At 46.7% G+C, this 23499-nt stretch overlaps 1 protein-coding gene across 12 annotated transcripts in view; it reads right to left on the reverse strand.

Annotated features, from left to right (window-relative positions):
• IQSEC3 (IQ motif and Sec7 domain ArfGEF 3) overlaps nucleotides 1-23499 on the reverse strand; it is a 106220-nt gene that overhangs the window by 76915 nt on the left and 5806 nt on the right. The gene's annotated exons all lie outside the window — the stretch shown is intronic.

Below are 23499 nucleotides of genomic sequence, written 5' to 3' on the forward strand. Positions count from 1 at the left end.
ACAGATGTTGACTAGGATGTGGAGAAAGGGGAAACCTTTTGCACTGCTGGTGGGAATGCAAACTGGTGCAGCCACTCTGGAAGACAGTGTGGAGGTTCCTCAAAAAGTTGAAAATAGAACTAGCCTACAACCCAGCAGTTGCACTACTAGGAATTTATCCAAATGATACAACAATGCTGATTCAAAGGGTCACATGCACCCCAATGTTTATAGCAGCACTATCAACAATAGCCAAAGTATGGAAAGAGCCCAAATGTCCACTGACTGATGAATGGATAAAGAAGATGTGGAATATATATATACAGTGGAGTATTATTCAGTGATCAAAAAGAATAAAATCTTGCCATTTGCAGCAAAGTGAGTGGAACTAGAGGGTATTATGCTAAGCAAAATAAGTCAGTCAGAGAAAGACAAACATCATATGACTTTACCTGTGTGGAATTTGAGAAAGATAACAGATAAACATAAGGGAAGGGAAAGAAGATAAAAACAGAGAGGGAGGCAAACCATAAAAGACTCTTAAATACAGAGAACAAACTGAGGGTTGCTAGAAGGCAGATGGGTGGGGGGATGGGCTAAATGGGTGATGGGCATTAAGGAGGGCACTTGTTGGGATGAGCACTGGGTGTCGTATGTAAGTGATGAATCACTGGGTTCTACTCCTGAAACCAATACTACACTGTATGTTAACTAACTTGAATTTAAATAAATAAATTTTTAAAAAAGATTCTCTCTCTCTCTCCCCCTTTCCCCACCCCACTGCTTGCTCTCTGTCTCTCTGTCTCTGTCTCTGTCTCTCTCCCAAAAAAAAAAAAAAAAAGAGCACATGTCTTCTGACCTGGCAATCCCACCTCTGTAATTTTATACCCTAGAAATGTAAGTAACCTGTTCACAAAAGTATTTGTACAAAATATTGTGGCAGCATTGTTTTCATTGGGGGAAACAAAACAACTGGAAATAACCTGAGTCCCCACCAATCAGGGCATGGTTGGATAAATTGGGATAGCTTCATTTATACCAGGGAGTTGTGCACTGTACCCCTATATGGAATTATGTGTGATATCTCTTGGCCTGGATGGATTTCCACACGTATGGCTAAATGAGAAAAGGAAGCTTCAGAGAAGCATATGTAGTTTTGTAAAATAAACAAGGACCCCTCTCCCTCAAATGCCTATTCTATACATTGTGCTGTATTTCTACATATATATATGTATATATATGCATATATATATATGTGCATATATAACTAAACTGTTCACACTGGCTACCTCAGCAAGAAGGCACTGGGACAAAGTAGGCAAAAAACGGAAAAGGAAAAAATGTGCTTGGTGTAATGTTAGCTGAAAATGTTAAATATAAATTCCTACTCATGATATTACTGTAAATACATTAAAATTGGATATGTACCTGAACAAGGACTAGAAAGTTTCAGGAACCTACACAAATATTAATGTCATTTCAGGACAGATCATGGACATTTTTATCTTGGATTTGTGTTAATTTAATAAATTATTGCTTATGGATTACATATAATCTATAGATTCTGGACTAATAATTAATGCAACTAATCTAGTTTTGTAAAAGGGCAATAAGGAAAATAATTGAATCTGACCCCTCATTTCCCAAATGAGAAAATTGAGGCATGGAGTGGGGAAGTAATTTGTCTAGAGTAGTTCCCTGACCAAAGTCCCAGCTCCGTCTTCCAGACACCCTCATCTCCCTCACTCAAGCCCTTGGTTCCTGGGGCAAATCAGAGTGTTTAGGGAATTGTCTGGATCTCAAATGTCTGATTACAGCCCCTAGGAATGAGGAGAAGGGGGAGGAGGAGGAAGGAGACAGGGAAGAAACCAGAAGGGCTCAGAGCCATGACCCAGGTATGCAGGTATGGCAGAGAATGTACCCCCCCCCCTCCCAGTTCCTGCCACCAGGTATACCTGTGCCCTGGGGGTCAGGTTCAGAATTTCAACAAATGTCCCCGAGATCCTCAGCAAAGAGGCAGAGCGTGTTCACCACTCAGGGCACCAGCACTTAGCTAGGAGCTAATTAAAGCTTTAGCCAGGGCCAGGCCCTCGAAATTCTGGGACACTGTACACCTATCACTTCCCACATCTATATTCAGTTTGAGACTCAGGATTCCACTGCATGGCCATAAAAATGGTGGAGTAGTTTGGAGGAACTAATGGTGTGTACAACATCACAGTAAGTAGAGGCATGAAGAAGGGGGACTCCCAGTAGGAGAATCAAGGAGGCAAAACCAGGATCCCAGAGGGGCAACTTTGAACGAGGAACCCCCTCCTCTCCTTCACTGAGGTGAACACAGCAGATCTAACCACCAGGGAACCTGTCCAAATAAGATTCCTTGAGTTCCAGGAAAAGGCAGAAATTATAAAATCATTTCCCGTCACTTCCCTGACACCTACCCCTCCTGGTACCATCATCACTAGGGCTGGCTGAGCCTGAAGACTGAGCTCCTTTAATTTTTTTCACTGTCTCTTAATTTTTTCACCTCCTCCAGGAAGTCTTCTCTATCTAAACATGAGGAATAGGAGGAAAAGGTCACTCCCTTGCTCAGAGGTCACTCCTATTGCTGAGGGGTGGGAGAGGCTGAATAGCCAAAACAACTTTGAAAAACAAGAACGGGGCGCCTGGGTGGCTCAGTCAGTTGGGCATCTGACTTCAGCTCAGGTCATGATCTTGTGGTTCGTGAGCTTGAGCCCTGTGTCGGGTTCTGTGCTGGCAGCTCAGTCTGGAGCCTGCTTTGGATTCTGTGTCTCCCTCTCTCTCTGCCCCTCCCCTCTCATGCTCTGTCTCTCTCTTTCTCTCTCAAAAATAAACGTTAAAACATTTTAAAATAAAATAAAATTAACCTCATACCTTGTGCCATATTTATATATAAATTAATACAAAATGGAATATAAACCTAAAGTAGCAGATACCATTTAAAACTTCTCAAAGAAAACACAGGAGAAGATGTGTATCTTAGAGTATGCAGAGATTTCCTAGCTAGGACACAAATAGCACAGATCATAAGAAAAAAATTAATAAATTAGACTTCATCAAAATAAGAAATATTCTCTTTGAAAGACACTGTTTAAAAAATGAATAATCCTTACAACTTAATAATAAGATCAACAACCTTATGGAAAAAAGTGTACAAAAGATTTAAAATAGATACTCTGCCAAAGAAAATATACTAATGAAGTGGTTAGTTATTAGGGAAATGCACATTAAAACCTCCATGAGAAACCATTCCACACTCACCAGAATTAGTAAAATTTAAAAGTCTGAAAATAGCAAGTGTTGAAAAGGGTGTGGAGCACCTGGAACTCTCACACACGTCTTTCTGGTGGAAATGTAAAATGGTGCAACACTTCAGAAAGCACTCTGGCAGTTCCTTACAAAGTTAAACATGCACTTACCACATGACCCTGTAATCACATTCCTAGGTATTTACCCAAGATAAACGTAAACATAGATTGATAAAAACTATTCATAGCACCAAACGTTCACAGCAGTAAAATAAAACTGGGAATTCTATACATGTACATTCAATTAATCTTTGACAAAGGTGCAAAGAATGCACAACGGGGGAAAGAGGGTCTTTTCAACAAATGGGGTTGAGAAAAGTGGATATCCACATGCAAAATAATGAATTTGGATCTGTATCTTACTGTACACAAAAGCAGCTCAAAATGGATGAAAGACTTAAACATAAGACCTGAAACCATAAAACTCCTAGAAGGAAAAAAACACGGGGGAAGATTCACGACATTGGCCTTGGCAATTGTTTCATGGATAGGACACCTAAACCACAGGCAACAAAAACAGAAATACACAAGTGGGACTACATTAAGCCAGAAAGGAAACAACAGAGTGAAATGGTAACATACGGAATGGGAGAAAATATTTGCAAACCATGTATCAGATAAGCAATTAATTTCCGAAATATATAAGAAAGTCCTACAACTCAAGAGCAAAAAAAAAATAATAACTCAATTAAAAATGAGCTGGGTTGAGTTTACCTGAGTGAAACATTCCTCCAAAGAAGACAAACAAAAGGCCAACAGGTATATGAAAAGATGCTCAATGTGAGTCATTGCCAGGGAAATACAAATCAAAACCACAATGAGGTATCACCTCACCCGTTATGATGGCTATCATCAAAACATATGTATATGACAAGTGTTGAGGAGGATGTGTAGAAATTGGAATCTTTGTACACTGTTGGTGAGAATGCAAAATGTTGCTATGGAAAACAGTATGGAAGTTTCTCAAAAAATTAAAAATAGAACTATCATATGATCCAGAAATCCCACTTCTGGGTATTTATCCAAAAGGACTGAAATCAGGATCTTGAAGTGATATTAGCACCCCAATATTCAATGCAACACTATTCACAATAGCCAAGATTATAAGCAATCTAAGTGTCCATCAATGAATAAATGGATAAAGAAAATGTGGTATATACATACAATGGAATACCATTCAGACTTTAAAAAGAAGGAAATCCTATAATACATGACCACATTGATGAACCTTGAAGACATTAAGTAAAATAAGTCAGTCAGAAAGACAAATACAGCATGATCCCACTTATGGAAGGTAACTAAAATAGTCAAACTCATAAAATCAGAGACTAGAATGGTGGTTACCAGGGGCTGGGGAAGAGGGGGAAACTGGAAATTGCTAACCAGTGGGCATAGTTTTGATTACACATGATGAGTAAGTTCTAGAGATCTGCTGTACAACATTGTGCCTGTAGTTAACAAGGCTATATTGTACATTTAAAAACTGAAGAGAGTAGGTCTCATGTTAAGTGTTCTTACCAGAGTAAAATAAAATACAATGAATAAAGTTAAACACCATATTTTGGTTTGAATATCCATGTCTTAAACCATGTGACTAAAATGAGTGGTTCCCACTTTGGGAGCATCTGCACCTTGGCCAGAGGAGTAGGAGGGAGTAGAACTGGCCCAGAGTTAATACAAGGAGGGCACAGGTACATGTCCTCACCAAGCATTGTCTATAAATTCAGGAAATGATCTATCCTGCACACATATGGTCCAGGTGTTCTAAATGTATGTAGAGCCAGTTTTTATCAATAAAATAAAAATACATGTTTTAAAAAAAACCAGCAACAACCTAAATGTTCATTAACCGGTAAATGCAAATGTGGTATATCTATACAATGGAATACTATTCAGCAATAAAATGAACAAGCTTACTCATATGTGCACCAACGTGGATGAATTTCAAAAGAGCATCATACTAAATGGAGGAAGCTGGACACAAAAGTCTACACACTGTATGACTTCCATTTGTATGACTTCTTAGAAAGAGCAATATAACAACAGTGACATCAGATCAGTCTCAGTGATAAGGGAGGGAGACAGTGAACTGCAAAAGGGAACAAGGGGTCCTCGGGGTGAGGGAAATGTTCTATAGCTTCATTGAGGTCATGGTTGCAGAACTATAGACGGTTTGTCTAAACCCATACACTTAAAGTCAGTGAATTTCATTGTATGTAATTGTGCCTTAATACAGCTGATGTTTTTAAGACTAAAATCTTTTTCTCCCCCTTCTCACTTCTTGATACTTCATCAAGAGGCTTTAGAATAATTTCTTTTCTAACTTTCTTCCTCCCATTGCCCCCAGATCACCTAATTATTAACCCCCCTCCAAGCAGCAATAAAAAACACCGGATTTTTCCTTTCCTTCAACCGCTAGATTGGATTTTCAGAGACCAGATGGCTCATGACGGAGCCAAAGGAGTCTAGGGGGCCAGAAACTAGGACAACGAGAAACTGGGGGTGGGGATGGTTGAATGGGGGAAATTTTGGAGCTGGACCTGGGGCCGAGAGCCCCTGAGAAGTGCAGCGGTAACAGTGCTGAGCTGGAGACCCAGCTCCCCTTTCAAAACTGTGGGCCCTCTGGAAGGTCAAGTCATGGTAAATGAGGCTCTTATTCTTGCCCTGTTTATGTCACTGAATTATAGGGATTCAATAAGACTTTGAATGTGAAACTGCCTTGGGAGAAACATAATAAACCCTGCACAGATGCAAAATCTTATAATGACTATTATTGATATTATTAGTCCTCGTCACTGAGGAACTCAGCAACCACAGCGCTATTGCAAGCAGAGACCTACCAGGGTGCCATCTTGACTTCCTCTTCCTGGGCCCCCACCCCCTCTTCCAGGCATGGGGTCAACGGACGAAGGGGTAGATTTTCTTTGCTCATTGGTGCAATCTGCCACTGCACAGTCTTCCACAGAAGGCTTTGGAAAGATCTTAGTAAGGCAAGTGCTTACAGATGATCCAGCAACCAGGGGCAGAGAAAGGAAGTGGCTTGTAGTTACTTACATGTGGATTTTGCAAGTTTTTCACTCAATTCAAATGAGAAACAGTGGACCCCATCTCCCTTCACATCTCCTTAAAAAGGCATCAGGGTATTCTCTTCCTAACAGAAAGGGTCACCTCTCCTCCTTACTGTCCCCCACAGAGCTCAGAGCCAATAACACTCCATAACTGCTTGCTTGTTCATTTACTCATTGAGCACTTCCTGCCTGCTAGAAACTTGATGTACAATAACCATGAAATGATGGACTGGAGAGGTAGATATTATTATTCCCATTTTACAGATGAATAGAGAAATTTAGTAACATGGCCAAAGTCACACCGCTAGGAAGATGTTGAGGTAAGACTTGAACCCAGGCCTGGTTCCAGCCCCCAAGTTATTTTACTGCCACGGAAAGAGCTGGAGATGTGCAGTCGGCCAAATAGGAGGCCTGGGTGCAAGTTTCAGAAAGACATCTAGCTGTGTGGTTTGGGCAAGTCACTTGAGCTCTCTGAGCTTCTCCCCTTATCTGTGAAACCCATGACCTCACTGCGTTGCTTTGAATGTTGTAAGAGGCAACCGGCACAAAAGCTCCTTGTGCATGAGGCAGACCGAAGGCCACACCGGGGTGGGGCCGCTCGTTGTTATGGCCTCCTGACTGCAGCTCCACCTCCCAGCCCATGTCTCAGACCACCACAGCGCCCTTCTGAAAAAGTGTTTTCATTTCGTGGAGGTGGCAGGCACAGGGGAAAGACCTTGGCTTGGAATCAGGAGGACTTGGACGTACATAGCTCCTTTGCCATTTGCTAAGCTTTGTGACTTTGGGAAAGTCTCTTAACCACTCTGAACATCTTCCTTTATCACTCAAATGGACATAATAATAGTAGTACCTCACTGGATAGTTGAAGGAACTCAATGAGAAAATATACTTTAGGAATTTCGCCCATAGCCCACAGTAGTGTATAATAAATGGCAGTCGCTCCATTCTTGAATTAGTTGTTCCATTTTCCAGCCAAATGGCCAACTCTGGGCCCTGTGTGTGTCTATATCCCTATGCGCGTGCACAGGGCCTGCCACTGATTACCTGTTCATTGCTTGCTAAACCGACAGCAGAGTCGGCCTGGGTATAGTCACCATGTTTTACATGAGGTCCTCAGGCCTGATTCATCTTGCAGCTCAAAGGGTGTGCCCTTTTGCCAAACTCTCCCTGTTTTCACCAGCCCCCCGCCCTTGGCAATCACCGTGCTACTCTTGAGTTTGACTTTTTTTTTTTTTTTTTTTTAAGATTCCATGCATAAGTGATACCATGCAGTATTTGTCTTTCTCTGTCTGGCTTATGTCACTCAGTGTAATACCCTCAAGGTCCATCCATGTCGTCTTAAATGACAGGATTCCCTTCTTTCTCATGGCTGAATAATATTTCAGTGTATATCTACAGCACACTCTTTATTCATTCATTTGTTGGTGGACACTTAGGCTGTTTCCCTATCTTGTCTCCTATAAATAATGCTGCAATGAACAGGGGAGTGCAGATATTTCTTTCAGATTCAGTTTTAGTTTCCTTCAAGTAAATACCCAACGTGGGATCGCTGGATCATATGGTATGATATCTTTAAGGTTTTGAGAAAATGCTGTTTTCCATGGTGGCTGCAGCCGATACCCCACCAACAGTGCACAGGGCCCCCTTTCCACCCTCAACCTCACCCACACTTGTTATTTCTTGCCTCTTTGATGATGGCCATCCTAACAGCTATGAGGTGATGGGATACATTGGGGATTTGATGTCCATATCTCCGACGACTAGTGGTGCCAAGCATTTTTCTAATGTACCTGTTGGCTATTCATATGTCTTCTTTGGAAAATGTCTATTCAGGTCCTTTGCCCATTTTTTAGCCAGATGTTTGGGGATCTTTTCTATTGAGTTCCTTATAGATTTTGGATATTAACCCCTCATCAGACATATGTTTGGCAAGTATTTTCTCCCACTCTATAGGTTGCCTTTTCCCTCTGTTGAGGGTTTTCTTTGCTGTGCAGAAGCGTTTTAGTCTGATGTGATCCCACTTGGTTATTTTTGCTGGTGTTGCCTTGTGCAGTCCTCATCAGTCACCTTCACCACAGTGATGGGCACACAGTGCTGCTGTCTCTTCCCTTCTTTACAGCACTTCACAGTTTATATAGCATTTTCTCACCTATCTTTTACCCTTTGTACCACCTTGTGAGTTAGAGCCAGTTATTCCCTTTTGCGGATGAGGAACAGAGATGTGACCTGGTTTCCCTGAGGTCACACAGCCAGTAAGGGGTGGAATGAGTATTGAACTGAGGTCCTCGGGTCCTAGGGGTGCACCAGCATGGAGCAGTGAGGGAGCCACATACTCTAGGGAAGAATTCCATCAAGGCCCCTTAAACTACAGGAAGTAGCATGGTCCCATGGAAAGCAAGCAGGCTGGAGGTTTGGGAAGACGTACATTCAGGCCCTACCTTTCCAATGGGATGGCTGTGAGATCTTGGGCAGATCATCTGACCTTCTTCTGCCTCAGATTTTCAGCTGTGAGGAGGGAGGATCATAAAGGAAGCTACCTCATAGGGTTATTGTGAAGATCAAACAAAATAACCCATGTCATGCTAATGCAATGCTTAGCAGAGAGCAGAGTCAAAATCGATGTCCGTACCATGCACCGATACGGGGACCATGCACCAATACAGGCCACGGCAAGTCCAGAGTCCAGAGTCTGGTTTTGCTACTTTCTAGTTAATAGGTTGGCCTGCCGGAGCCTCAGTTTCCTTACCTGTAAAATAGGATGCTAATGGCATCTACCTCAAGGGTTAGCATGAGGATTCAATGAACCAATATATCTAAAGAGCTCAGAAGTGTGCCTGGCCACGTCAATATGCCCCTGCTGTCCCTAGATCCAGAATTCCTCTCTCCCAGCCCTGGAGTTGCAATAACAGCCCCTATCCATCTCTGAATTATATCACTAGGAAACAGAGTGAAATGCACGGACACCTCCACCAGAAATCCCAGGCTGCCTTGATCTCCAGATCTCCAGGTTCCGCCCACCCTCCAGGGCCCAGCACCCAGACCTCTGCAAAGCCTTCCCCCGTTGCTGCTGTGCCTGCACCCCAGCCCTGCTGGCCTCAGCTCCTGCCCCTGTCTGGGCTGGACCCTCTTATCTCTGGATTCCCACGCCAGCCTCCTTCCAACCCCAGTGGGCCGCACCATCAATTTTTTCCACGCTGCGTCACCAGTGTTTATGTATATGCCTTTCCCTATACTAGAGTGAGTTCTCCAGGGCAGAGCAGCGCCTGGGACCAATTAGCTTCTCCATCCAGGATGGCATGCAGTCTGGCTCGTGGCATGCAGTAGATATCATTTGCTGACTCAATGTGTGAATAAAGTCCCTATTACCGAGGGTGCTGGAGAAAAACGGGGAATTAAACATGCACATTCGTGAAACGCGTACATATGTCAACAAAAGCCCAAGTACATGCCACAGAGACCTGTCCACCATTATTACCAAATGTGCAGCTGTACAAAGCCCTTTCCAGACGTTGCCTCAATTTAATCCTCATTTTACAGATGAAGAGGCTCAGAGAGACAGAATACTTGCTTAATATCACATAGCCTTGGCATCAACGTGGCAGTCTGGGGGAAGCCTAACTCAGACCAGGAAAGTCGGTCTCTCATTTGAGTGTGCCAGGGGCCCCCGCCTCCTCCTCCCTCCACGCTCACCAACCAGCCACGCCTCAGGCATGAGGGCTTCCTCTGAGCCCCTGAGCTTCCTGCTGCCCTCTCTCCTTCCTGCCCAGCACGGTGGCCCTGCCAGCAACCCCCGAGCCATTCAGTCGCCTATCTTGAAGCCTACTTGTTTGAAGTCCAGCCGTCTTTGTAGGGAGACAGCCAGCAGAACTCCCGGTGCCAGGCTGGGCGGCTCAGCAAGAATTACAGAGCACACTGAGTGTTGGTGTGTAGCTGGTTCCCAGAAGCAGTGAGTGTTTCTGTGGGTTTGTGAATTGGGTTGCAGCACATGAGCAGGGCAGGTGGCTAGGAGGTAGTTGAGGTACAGGATTGGGGATTGGCTGGATGGGGTTTTATGTTTCTGTCTAACTCCAAATCTGACTATGCTATAGAGGGCAAGATCAAGGCTCTTGCTGTCACAGCCCAGAGGCCATCTCCCCTGTGATGCCTGCCTTGGGGTTGTAGGGCAAGGCAGGAGCGAGTGCCAGGATGCAGTAGACAGCAGTGGCGGGGCATGGAGCTGGAGTCTTAGCTGTGTCTCAGGAGTCATCAAACCTCCCTTGGCCTTAATTTCTTCGTCAGGTACATGGCATTAATATTAATATTAATTATTATTATAATTACATACTATGATTATTTTTACTACCATTATTCACTGGGATTATTCATAGGGCACTCAAAAATGTTACGGTAAATCAGAAACACTGACAAATGCAGCCATTGTTATTGACCAGGATCTGCCTTCACCGTTCCTGGAAAAAGCAGTGAATGCCCACAATTGACATTTGGGTGGGTGAGTAACACTGTGTAGGCGCGCTTCTCTGGTACGAGGCAGGATGTGGTGTGAAGCAGCCTCTGTGGCTGGCATGGGCTGGGTGGCTCCGATCCGTCCTCTCAAGCTGGCTGTCCCCTGTAGCCAGGCACCTGTCTGCCAGGTAATAGAGAGATCTCTCATGAGAAGAGCTGGTGGGATGCAGCCGAGCGCCTGGCTCTGTAATTCTCACAAAAATGCACATGGTTCCTAAATATACTCCAAGTCTCACACTCAATAGAAACTCCCCAAACCTATGCACACACAAACCTATGCACACAAAACCTATGCACACACAATACGCGAATGCACATGCATTCACTCTTGCATATGTAGACACACATATACATATATACATATTTTCACATACAACTCTGCATGTGCAGTCATGTGCGTGCACACACACACACCACAGAGCCCAAGGATTTTCTAGCCCCTACATGAACCCTCCTGACCATGTGGGTCCTGGAAGGATATGATGTTCCATGGGGACCTACAAATCATCCATCTGTGGCTATGTGTGGGTGGCATTCTGCCAGTCCTCTAGCCTAGTCCTGTGTGGCATGGCAGAGATGAGTGGGCCAAAGGCCAAGTTCAGAGCTGCAGCAACACGAACAACTGTCACATGGGCATGGTGCCACCAACCTTTTTGTCCCTGAACATTGAGCCAGGTTCCGCATCAGGACTTGCCTAGGGGAAGCGCTTCTCATGCTGCAGAGGACTCCCCTAGAGTGGGGATGGCTATGTCAGGGTATGAGAGGCTAAAGCTTGCATGGGAATCTTGAAGACACCACCTTACTGTGTGACCTTGGGTGGGCCACCTTAACCTCTCTGAGCCTCAGTTATCACACCTGTGAAATAGGGATAATAATACCTTCCCATCAGGGGTGTGTGGATAAAATGAGGTGATAGATGGACATAAATGCCGAGCACATAGCAGAAATTAGCACACGGATATTGAAAGAAAGACCGAATAAATGACCGAATAGCAGATGATTGGGAATGGCACTCTAGGGCTCTCTCTGCTGAACTGCTCTCCCTCTTCTGCCCTTTGAACTCCCAACTCAGTTTGCCACAGTAGTGCACCCTTCCCTGTTCAAAGTTCCACCCCCATGTCTTCCCGTTTGTCTCTCACCCCCCAGACTCCTCTGGAAGCCCCATCTGACCCTCCAACCCCATCTCTCCCACCCCCTTCCCTTCTTTTATTTTTTGAATACATCCATGTCTTCCAGCCCCAGGGCCTTTGCACAGAATGTTTTCCCTTCAGGTCTTCACATGGCTCTGTCCCTAGCTTTATTTAATCTCTAGGTGAGGTCTTGCCTAGCAAAACTACCCTCCCCCCCAGTCATCCCCTTATTATCCCTCAGAGTCCTTATGAGTTTATATGCACACACATATGGTCATTTTCTTGTTTAATACCTGTCTTCTCTTGAATATGAGCTCCGTGATGGCAGAGTCTTTGTCTGACTGTGAATTCCCAGCACCTGCAGCAGAGCCTGACACACAGTAGGTGCCCAATAAATATTTGCTAAATGAATATACAGATATGACTCCAGCCCTTGAGGCAACTAAATAAGATTTTTCCATCCCTAAGTAACAATAATGTGCTCAGCTCCCCTCTCTCCACCTACCTCTTTCCTATACAGCATAGTTCATTATCTTTTAATATTTTCCCAGCCCCTAGCTAGTCTAATTATTCACAGCACTCATGTGAATATTTGTGTATATGTGTTGATAAATGAGTGTGCTTGGGCCGATCTATTCTAATGGTTCTTAAGCAGGGAGCAGCATCAGAATCCTGAGAGTTTCATTTAAAAAACCTTTGGCTGCCCTCCCTCCACTAACCGCCTTGTGAATGACAGTCTCCAGGGCGGAGTGAGGGGCGAGTGCATCTCTTAGCCATATGGATACCTGTTACTGCATCATCTGCAGGAAGGCAGTGGAGAGCAGAGGTGAAGATACCAACTGCTGGAATCACACTGCCTGGGTCTGGGTGTGGACACCACCTCGTGACGGTTGCTTGCCCTAGGACAACTTACCTAACCTCTTTGGCCTCACCCCCCACTGTAGCAGTCATCAGCACATATACAGGGATAAGTCTGTAAAGCACTTAACCCAGTGCCTAGCCCATAGCAAGCGCATGACAAAATGTTCACTTTCATTAAATTATTGTGGCTTCCCTCTAGGTAGTGATGCAGTCTTCCTCAGTTTCCCTACAGGGCTCAGCTAAGGGCCATTCTGTGGCAGATGGTCAGCAAGTATAGTTGCCTGTTGTATGATGGAAACAAATGTGTGATTTCTCCCACCTTCCAGAGCGGTCTTCTGTCTTAAACCCATGTTCCCCTCCAGTTATCAACCCATTACTTTACTCTTCCTTATAAGAAAATTCATCAAAGACTTTTCTATACTCACTGTCTACTGTTCCTCTTGTTCTGTCATCCTTTAAAGTTCTTAGTAGGGAAATTTCAAACATACATTTTACCAATCTTTTACCCCAATAGTTTTTGCAGGAGTATTTTATTTTATTTTACTTTTGAGGGGAAGGGACAGAGAGACGGGGAGAGAGAGAATCCCAAGCAAGTTCCACGTCCAGAGCAGAGTGCAACACAGGGTTCGATCTCATGACTGTGAGATCATGACTTGAGCCGAAATCAAGTCAGACTCCTAACCAGCTGAGCCACTCAGGCGCCCCAGCTGGAGGACTTTAAAGCATACCCCAGAAATAATATCATTTTAGACAGAATATATTTCCAACAAATAAGAACTTTAAAAAAGATACAATAAGAGGATCATTATTATACCTAACTAAATAATTCTCCATTATCTGTGTTCAAATTTTCCTGTTTGCCTTAAAAATGTCTTTTTAGAGTTGTTTGGCCTAAATTAGGACTTACTCAAGTTCCACACCTCACATTTGGTTGATTTGTCTCTTTTCCCTTCTTCCTTACACCCACACTAATCAAGCTCCCCCGTGGTGCTACCAAAGCTATGCTTTTCAAGGTCACTGATTACCTCAATACTGTTAAGGCTGACGGCAGTTCTCGTCTCTCACCCTATCCAGGGCTTGCCTCCACCTTCCTACCCTCCTGGTTGAAACACCTCTGTGCTAGGACACCGCACACTTCTCCAGCCTTTCTCTTGAAACTGGCGTGCTCCAAGCCTCCATCCCTAGTCCTCTTTAGTATTTTCTCACTTCTCGGGGATGTCATCCAGTCTTAGGGCTTTCAAAGCCATCCTAAATTTATACGTCCAGTCCGTTCCAAATGCCTACTAATTGTCTCCACTTGGGCGTCTACATCCAAACTTAACATGTCTGAGACCTCACCTTTCGTCTCTCCCTGTCCAGACTTCCCCATCTCCTCCTTCCAATAACTTTGGCCCAAACTCTTGGACTCACCCTCAAATCCTCTTTCTCTCACACACCGCATTGATCCTTCGGGAAATACTGCTGGTTCGACTGCTTGTCACCACCGTCACTGCTCCTACCCCAGGTTCACACTACTTCCATCTCTCGATTGGACCTTACCACAATGACCTGCCTGTGTCCTTGCTTCTGGCTTTCTTCCTCTTCAGGCTATTCTCAACTGAAACTCAACCCAGCAGCCAAGGTTCCTTTTAACCCAGTTTTTCTGAAAGTAAAAGCCAAACTCATCACAATGCACATCAAGACCCTATCAGTGTTTCTCAACAAGAAACATTGGTATTTGGGGGCCCCTGGGTAGCTCAGCCGGTTAAGCATCCGACTCTTGGTTTGGGCTCAGGTCACGATCTCACAGTTCTTGGGTTTGAGCCCTGCATTAGGCCCTGCGCTGAGGGCGTGGAGCCTGCTTGGAAATGTCTCTCTTCCGCTCTCTCTGCCCCTCCCCCACTTGTGCTGTCCCTGCCTCTCTCAAGATAAACTTTAAAGAAAAAAAAAGAAACATTGGTGTTTTGGGCAGGAACATACTTCACCATGGCAACGGTCTTGTGCACTATAGGATGTTAAGTGTATTCCTTGCCCCTCAGCACTTCCCCATCAACCCTGTCAGCCATTGTAACAACTAGAAGGTCCCCACACATTTCCAAACAGCCTGATGGATCTCAGGTGAGCTGCACCCCTGCACTCTCCCACCTTCCCCACACCCCACCAACATTTCCAATGTTGCCTCAGACTACTCTCCCTGCAGTCCTTCTGTTTCTGTCTTACTTGAACAACCAGGTGGGTTCTCTCACCAGGACTCTGCCTCTGCTGTGAGCACTCACCCCACCCCCCAACCCGATGGCACAGAATCCCCTCCTCCAGGCCTTTTGCTCAGGTCTTATCTTCTCAGGGAGGCCTTCCCAGGGTCCCCTGTTTGAAATTGTAAACCCCCTTACTCCCAGGTCCCCTTCTCTGTTTTATTTTTCTCCAGAACACCCCTCCCATCAGATGTGCTGTATGGTTTCATTCTTAATCTTGCTTAGTTTTTGGTCTGTCAGCTTCACAAAGGGAGTTGAGGATATTTTGTTCACCACTGTACCCCAGTGCCTGGAACAGTAGTAACTGGCACACAGTAGACAATCAAATATTTGTTAAGTGAAAGAACACACATGCCATGAATATACACCTATGTAGAGAAGAAAACAAGCACTTTTAAACCAAGGAATAAAGAATTGATTCCATACTTTGCAAGGACTGGAGTATACTCAGTCAGGGGTGGGAGGTAGGGCGAGTGGTGAAGAACCTCAGTTTCTTCCTCATATCAGTCCAGGAAGACTTCCTGAAGGAGGTGGGGCTTTAGGACTCACCTTCAGCTCATATGAAGGAGATTATAACACCCTGGCAGCTCTCCCAATCCTGATGGCCTTAGGCAACAAAGGGAGCCAAGCTAAAAGAGTGGTGAAGACTTTTCAGGTAAGGAAGTACACTTCCTGAATCTTATTTCCACCGCGATTTACCAATGTCTGCAGGAGACTACAGCAGCTGATGGAGGTCCAAGTTGAAATAGCCCTCCTAGGTAATGTGTGCCTACCCACCCACCTCTCAGAAAAACACACCCCAAAGAATTACACAGAAGCAGGCTACCCAGAGCTTGCCTTCCAAACTTCAGCAGATAAGAAGAAAGAATTCAGATTCGCAGCCATGCAATGGCATATTTTACAGCTATTATAAAAGAATAAGGTGGCTCTTTTTACATTGATATGGAAGGATCACCAAATGGATATTAGGCGGAGGAAGCAAGGTGCAGAACAGCATATAGCTTACTGTCATTTGTGTAAAAAGAAACACACACACATAAACACAAATATATACAAACATTTATGTATGTGTGTGTGTGTATTTGCTTGAATGTACATGGACTATCCGTGGAAGGACTCATGGGAAGCTGCTAACAGTAGTTTTTGGGGGTGGCGATGGGGATGAAGGGGTTGGAAACGGGGTGGGGAGACACTTCACTATCAACTCCTGCATTTTTTAATTTTGTGCTATGTATTATTTATTTGAAAAGTGTAATTTAAATTTAAGTTTTTTAATGTTTATTTTATTTTTGAGAGAGAGAGAGAGAGAGAGAGAGAGAATGAATGGGGGAGGGGCAGAGAGAGGGAGATAGAATCTGAAGCAGGCTCCAGGCTCTGAGCTGTCAGCACAGAGCCTGATGCAGGGCCCCAACTCAGCAACCCGACAGATCGTGACCTCAGCCCAAATCTGACACTTAAGTGACTGAGTCACCCAGGAGCCCCAAGGGTAATTTAAATTTTTAAAAGAGCACAAATAAATTAACAAAATGAAAACCAACAGGGCCAGGTGAAACGTTCAGCATTTTTGGTGTTAAAACGAAAGCCACTTGCACAAGTACAGGCCACCAGAAGTCTGAGGACAGAGTCCTTCAGCCCTCGCTGACCTCACTTGATAGGTCCCACTTGTGGCCAGGGGCTGAGAAAGCCAGTGGGTTCCTAGGTGCCATCCAAAGCTGGGCAGGATCCAGAACCTGCCCTGCTGGTACAGGGTGAGGGAGGGGCTCCCTGTGCCCAGGCTGGTCTGCCCATACCTCCTGGGCTAAGGACTCATTCCTGGCTCCTGTGTTCTAGAAAGCAGTGATGAGGTGGCCACACAGAGTGACCCACAAAGCCACGTGGAACAGGAAGTGGTAGGCTTAGGTGTGTTCTTCTGGAAGGAAAAAAAAAAAAAAAGACAGGCGTGGGGGGTGGGTGTGGATTATGGACAGGAAGGCAAGGAAAGGAAGAGATGACCCTTCTTCAAATGTTTGAGGGATTGTGAAGGAGAAGTCGTCCTGTTCTGCACCCTCTGGAAGCCACAGGGAGGTAAGGAAGAGCGCTCTACCTTCAAAAACCACTTTCTGACTCCAAAGGTCCTAAAATAACAGCAACTACTATGCTCTTTTGAGTCCTTACCATGTGCCAGGCACTTGCCTTGCTTGGTGCTTTATTGGCATTTCCTCTTAATTTCCACAGCAATCCTATGAAGCTAGGACTATCCCTATCCGCATTTACAGATACGAAAACCAAGCCTGTCGCTACTGAGTATCAGCTCATGACGGAGTCAGGATTCAAACCTAGTGCTACAAATGAAGCCATATGCTTCATCATAGGTTGGGCCAGAATCCCAAGATTATGTGATCCTATAAAGCACAAATATAAACACGGGAAGCTAAGTTACAGCCGGGATTCTCTCGCCGACATGTCTTGGGTACATGGGAAGCTAGGGGAGGTGGATGCTGTGTAGAAGTCGGACCTCCATCCTGATACCTGAAGCCGCCCCCGCCTTCTCCCCTTCTCCAAAGTGGATCCACTCACACCAGCCTGGGCTGGGGCCTACGGAGGGAGGCCTGGGAAAGGATCCGCACCCTCGTGCGGAGCGGTCATGGTCTGGGGCGGGGGGGAGCCGGCAGGGCCGCGGGCGGCGGCAGCAGGAGCAGCAGCGGCCGCACGGTGACGCAGCACGGAGGCCCCCCGACCTCCCCCTCGGCTCCCGGGAAGGCGCGGGCGGCGGTGGCGCCGGGGGCGCTCCCAGACGCCGTGGGCGGGCGGCGGTGCGCTCGCCGGGATGAGTCGGAGGGGGCCGCGGGGCGGAGAGATACCGAGGGGAACGGTCACACTCGACAGACTGGCGGGGGCGCGGGGAGAGGGGACCAGGGAGAGGGGCAGGGCGGCCTCAGGCAGAGGCCGGCAGCGCGAGCGCGGCCAGGCCCCCGGAAGGCGGGCGGGGGCGCCGCGGGCCGGGCCGAGCCCGAGCGCACAGGTGCCAAGGCTGCGCCTCCGGAGCCGGTGACTCAGCGGCGCCGCGCCGGGCGGGGGAGGGCTGGGGGCGCGGGGCGCGTGCGCGCGGGAGGCGGGGGGCGCGCGGCTTCCCCCGGCCGGGGTGCCCGCCCCCGCGGGGGAGCGCAGAGCTCGGCGCCGGGCGGGGCGCGGCGCGGGGGCCGGAGGTTCCATCCTGCTGTCAGCAGCTCGCCAAGCCGCCCACGCAGCCGAAAGCCTGGCGGCACGCGCCCTCCCCATGGAGAAGCCCCCGGGGAAGCGGCCAGAGGAGGAAGGGCTTTCCCCAGGCTTTCCGAGCGAGTTCGGGGGGCAGAGGTTCCTGATTCCTGAGCTCTCCCCTCCAGCTGCTCCCGGTTTTTCATGTAAAATCCAGAGGGAGCCCGGTGGAAATTCCTTGGGCACTTACAGCTGGTAGCCTCTGCAGCATTAACCTCGTTCCTCCCCGACCTGCAGGGAACGCCCTACACTGCAGGGGTCTCCTTTTTCTTCTTGAAAGGGAGAGTGAATTCAGTCTCCCTCTATCCCCCTTCCTGAGCTCCCTTCCTAAGGCTCTTATCATTTGGAAGCCACTTTTCACGTGTGAGCGAGGTCCTTCGTGCTGCAGCAACCTCCTAACAGCTCTCCTTTTCGTGGACTTGGCGAATCGAGGGGAGACAGAGTTGAAGAGCTGAGCAAAGAGTGATTGTCCCCTTTGATCAAAGAAGAAACCAAGGCCCAGAGAAGGGGAAGGATTTGCACCAAGCTTATACTTGGGGTCTGTGAGGGTGGGCACAGCATTCAGAACTCAGGGGTCCTGACTTCGCGGTCAGAGTCCAGCCTGCTTCTGGAATACCCTTGGGCCCCCGGCCCTCCCTGATTGCCTCAGCATTTAAGTTGCCCCAAGAATGTCAAAGATGCCAAATAAGCCGGTTCGGAAGCATCCAGGGTATCTCTGTAAAGACCAGACTGTGCACAGGAAATACTGAAACTAGACACAAGCAAGAGATTCCCAACTGCTTTGCAGAGTTTGTGTTGCTGTTGCTGCTTTAAAATAATCATTGGGTTGAACTGATGTGTTGAATGAAAATCGTGGTGCATTGGAATCATTTATCAAGGAAGAAATCGTGGAATTCCCTTGCCTCTCTGCCTGGGATGGGGAGTGTATTCCTGGTTGGAGGCAGGGAGGCAGCTGGTTTGACCTGATGGCTCCAAAGCCCTGAGAGGTCATGTGGTGCCAGGCCCTGGCCGAAGCTACCCAAGTCAGGTTCAGGGAAAACCACAGGGCAGCTTTCCATGTATCACACCGCTGCAGGCTACTTGAACTTCCAAACACGGTACCTCAATAGAGAGTCTCAGATCCCCAACCCCTGCACTTGCCCACCCTCCAGACAGCCTTCCTCTCAGGAGCTCACAGCCTTTGGAGGCCAGGTCTCTTTCACACCTGCAACAGAGTGAGGGAGTGGAGGCATTATAGACTCGCCCCATTTTACAGAGGGGAAGACCCAGCAGAAACTGGCTAGCCAAGAGAGATGAAGTAAGTCATGCAGAGAAAGGAGATAGAACCCAGAGTTCTGACAGTATGACCAGAGCGGGGTGTCCTGGGGAAGTGGGGGGAAGACCCGCTGAGTTCTGCTGTGAGACCTGCATGTCTTTATATGGTGTCCGTTGTGATCCATTTCTCCAGCCCAAGTAACCCACTCACCCATGCACAACTGCACCCACTCAGTCCCACAAGCACGTCCACACCTTATACACATCCACTCACCCTCCCTGCAGTGTCCTGACATTTCCATCAACACAGCTGATACTGCCTGGTAGAGAAATAGGAGTAAAGAGGCCTGGAGCTTGAGACTGGTTCCCATTGCATTCTCCCAGGCCAGAATCCAGCTCTCTCTTCTCTTTCCACCTGGACACATGGCCACAGTTTGGGTTTCCTTTCTCTCCCGTCATCATAAACCTTTTGCCTATTTCTTATACAGCCTTCTGACAAGGCCAAGGGCAGATCAGGGGGGTGGTGTGTGTGGCCCTGAGACGAAACACTCAAAGGGCTTTCTCATGCTTAACTCTTAACACAGCTTCCCAGGCTCAGGACCAGACTGGTCTGGGGTCAGAGGCTGGGGGCAGTGGGAGGGGAGGCTTCTCCATGCTCATGGATAGCTATGGGGGTGGGCTTTATTAGCTGGGAGGAGCCCTCATATGCCTCTCACTCCCCAACTGGCCTTAAGAGCTGAGCCACTGATCTAGGTTCTCACGCATACTAACTGCAGAAACTGGGCTGTTGGGCTTAAGTACAACCTACTTCCCCTGTGGGGCCTCCCCTCCAGTTGAGATCTTCTTCAGCTCTGACACCATACCCTTGCCTCCCTCCACTCTGCAACTGCTGAGCCGGCCTGGATCGTACATATTAAGAGCTTATTTATTCAGGCAGTATTCATCAAGCACCTATGAGATGTTGAGGTAGCCTCTCATCCCCCATTTGTTCCAGGCCCATGAAGTACCAACCTCTCCTTTCTGTTAACCCTTCCTGTCCACAGGTTCCCACTGCATAGCAAACCCCAATAGAGTTGCCAACTAAAAAAGTATTTTAAGATCCTAAAAAGGATCAAAAGAGATTACCAAGTGTCAGGATGCTCCTTAAGTTCCTGCCTTATGACTTGCACATGAAGCTCACTGAGAAAGTATCCCTCTACGACCCAGATAATTACTTTTCCAAGACACGCCAGTGCAGGAGTGCCATGGGTCCCCCTACCCCTTCACTTGCCAGATCCAGGCAAAGCAGTGCTGGTTCCCTGAAAAATACAGCAGAGCTGAAAATCATTTAGGCTTTCAACAGCCTCCCCCATGAGCCCTTCAACCTTTTGTGAGCCTCATGCCTGGTCCCTTAGTCAATCGGTGCCACCATGGCATCCTCCTTCCTTATCAAATCGGCTCTTGGACACTGCTCAAATAAAACCTCTTTCATGCTGAAGTGTGAAGGCTGATATAGCTAAATGTGTTGTTTTTCTCCTGTCCTAGGAGAATTTGCATTTTAACAAGGGGGATAACCTTGAAGTATCGTAAGGAATCTCTAATTGTGGAGTTGTTGGCACAGGCAAGCTAGTCTGAAGGCAGAGACCTCCCTGGGTCCCCTGAGTCGCCATAACTAGCTGTAGGTTTGGCCTTGTACACCCACAGCCCATTACCATATAGTGTCAGGAGAACCAGATGATGAGTTCTAGGCCCAGTTCTGCCACTGACGCATCTGGAAGCATCAGTCACCTCTCGGGCCACAGTTTTTTCATTTGCCAAATGAGAAGTTTGGACCAAAGGACTTTTTAGTACCTTTCCAGCTCTGACTCCCCCTAAGGGCAGGAGGACCCTGATCCAGCTCCTAAAGCCCTCCAGCCCCTACAGCTGTGGCCAGAGGGAATGGCCTGATGCCAGCACAGAGTGTGGGCAGGGACTTGGACAAGACTGCATGGCCTCTGTCCACAGTAGCCTGCCTGCCTGCTGGTGACAAAAGGTACCACTCAGCACATACACTGGTCCTGCAGAGTTACATAACCCTCCCAGATGGGATATTCCAAACAAAGAGCAACAGCAGAACAGCCCATGCCCCCACGGTGCCCAGGGCCACACATAGCAGGCTTTGCCTGTGGTGGCCTCACAGTCACAACCACCCTGGGATGGAATTTCAGAAGCCCACTCTCTTTTCTGTTTATTTGTTTGCTTGTTTGTTTCTTTGTTTCTCCTAGATGTTATTTCATCTAAGAAAGTTCTTTTTTCTCTAGGCTTGATCAGAGAAAGTAGAGCCCTTCCCCAGCTCCCTGCCTTTCCCCTCAACCACCACCCCAAATCCCACAACACATCAGACTCTCCTTTTCTCAGTCAATCTCTGCTGTTGTTTGCAACTTTTTGACCTCAGAGGTAAGCAAAGAGCAGGTCTACCCTTCCATCCCCAGGATGGAAGAATTTGGAAGAATGGATATAGCTTTCATTCCAGGGAAGTTGCAAGCATTCTCCTGGTTCAGATTCCATTCCCCTCACCCTTTACTTTAATCCTTGACAAGTTCATATACTAGATGAGACTGTGGTTTCCCCACTTAGAAAATGGGCAAGGTCATTCTTATCACCATGGGGCACTGGGTGATAATTCAGATCCCTTTGATTTCCTTAGGAGAAGTGCAAATAATCTTACAATGATGCAACAGAAGACACTTAGTTGAGTTTAAGGAAGTATTTCCCAACTATAAAGTCATGGGACCTCATCACAGATCACCAAGAGTTAGAGGATTTGTCCTGCTTGGCTGCATTTCAGGGTAAGCTCCACATTCTCATATCTGCAATAGCTTGGGTATGCATTGTCCAAAGGTAGAGGGGTAGATGAGAAAAGGGCACAGGTGGAAAGCAGGCTTGGAAGGATGGAGGAATCCTGAACTTGGATTCTAGTCTTTCACTGTGGTCTGACTGTGGATGGGCCCTAGGCCCTGGTTTCTTTATCTGTAGAAATACTACAATGTATTGAGCACTTACTATGTGTCCTGAACAGTACTAACAAATGATACTATTTAACTTTTAAATTTTACAACAACTCTTCAACGTATATATTACTTCTCATTTTATAAATGAAAAAAACAGAGGCTTAAGGAGGGAAAATAATGAATGTAAAGTCTCGTAGATGTTAGAGCAGGATTCATACCCAGATTTGCTTAATTTCAAAGCCCATGTTCTTTTTGAAAATTTTTTTGTAAATGTTTATTTTGAGAGAGCGCAGAGGAGGGACAGAGAGAGAGGGAGACAGAATCCCAAGCAGGCTCTGCATGGTCAACATGGAGCCGGATGCGGAACTCAGACCCACAAATTGTGAGATCATGACCTGAGCCAAAATCAAAAGTTGGACACCTAACCGACTGAGCCACCCAGGTGCCCCACAAAGGCCATGTTCTTAACCAACTAGGTCTTGAAAATTCTGTGATTCTGTGGTTTCCTTAAGTTCTTTTTAGCCTGAAAAACCTAATTTCTCCCTCATTCTATTCCTGATCTTTGTTTGTTTGTTTGTTTGTTTGTTAATGCCCATGTTCCTTGAAATGGAGGTGACCACCTTCCTCCATGGAAACAAGAAACCCTTTCCAGCCTGTATGAGAACCTACACTTTGTGCTTTTCCAGAAGCAGAAGAGGAAGGTGCTGCAGTCGCCCAAGCCTTGGAAATCCTGCCAGATGGCCTTGCATTTGGGGATCTGCCAGGTGCAATGAGAGTGTCCCCAGGACTTCTTATAAGAACCCCCTTACTAAGCAGCTGCTTAGTGTTCAGGGCCTTAGAGAGTCCGTTTGGGCCCCAGTGAAAAGTTTCGAGGGTCCCCAACAAGGTCAGTCTGTCTAAAAATCTTTACACAGGATTTAAATGCAGGATCCAAGTCTCTT

Source organism: Leopardus geoffroyi, chromosome B4 (assembly GCF_018350155.1).
Source record: "Leopardus geoffroyi isolate Oge1 chromosome B4, O.geoffroyi_Oge1_pat1.0, whole genome shotgun sequence".
Lineage (NCBI taxonomy): Eukaryota > Metazoa > Chordata > Mammalia > Carnivora > Felidae > Leopardus > Leopardus geoffroyi.